Here is a 1215-nt window from a genome sequence, read left to right as displayed (position 1 = left end):
ATGTAATAAACGAGAAAAAATAGTTCAGTGTATGTACACATATACACACACACAGATACACATACATACATATTTATACATATATACATATACATATTTTTGTGTAGGAAAGAACTGCAGGAGCTGGTTTAAATCGAAGGTAGACACAAAATGCTGGAGTAACTCAGCGGGTCAGGCAGCATCTCTGGAGAGAAGGAATGGGTGACATTTCAGGTCGAGTACTTGTGAGTGTGTGTGTAAATTTTACACACTGAACTTTTTTTCTCTCTCGCTTATCACATTGTTTACAGTGTACTATGTTTACATTTTCTGTTGTGCTGCAGTAATTAAGAATTTCCTTTGTATTTCACAAAATGCTGGATAACTCAACAGGACAGGCAGCGTCTCAGGAGAGAAGCAATGGGTGACGTTTCGGGTCGAGACCCTTCTGCTGAGATGCCGCTGAGTTACTCCAGTATTTTGTGAAATAAATACCTTCGATTTGTACCAGCATCTGCAGTTATTTTCTTACATTAAAAATTTCCTTGTTCTATCTGGGACACATGACAACAAAACACTCTTGAGAGTGGTGAATTTGTGGAATTCTCTGCCACAGAAGGTAGTTGAGGCCAGTTCATTGGCTATATTTAAGAGGGAGTTAGATGTGGCCCTTGTGGCTAAAGGGATCAGGGAGTATGGAGAGAAGGCAGGTACGGGATACTGAGTTGGATGATCAGCCATAATCATATTGAATGGCGGTGCAGGCTCGAAGGGCCGAACGGCCTACTCCTGCACCTATTTTCTATGTTTCTATGTTGACTCTCTCTCTCTGACCCAGTGTTGTTTGTGGGTGAGTGTGGGCGTGTGGGAGCTAAGACCCAGGAGAGAGTGTCTGTGTTTCAGTGCCATGTTGCAGAGTCTGCACTAACCTGTCACTGTAACAGCTCCCGGTGCCAATTGTTCACAGTTGCAGCCACCTGCAACAGTCGCTGTGACCATCGGGTGTCCAGCACTACCCTTGGAGAATGCATCTGCCGCCCCCTTTACACATTCTGCAAAGACAACAACAACAATATGCCAGGCTAGGGGCCGACTTTGAAAGCTGCCAGCTACCCACTGGGTGAAACGTCACCCATTCCTTCTCTCTAGAGATGCTGCTGCCTGTCCCGCTGAGTTACTCCAGCATTTTGTGGCGAATATATCTTTGGATTTTATTGAAGATATATACTGCAATGG

Source organism: Rhinoraja longicauda, chromosome 30 (genome assembly GCF_053455715.1).
Source record: "Rhinoraja longicauda isolate Sanriku21f chromosome 30, sRhiLon1.1, whole genome shotgun sequence".
In the NCBI taxonomy this organism is placed as follows: domain Eukaryota; kingdom Metazoa; phylum Chordata; class Chondrichthyes; order Rajiformes; family Arhynchobatidae; genus Rhinoraja; species Rhinoraja longicauda.
Note: the sequence above shows the minus strand (reverse complement) of the source record.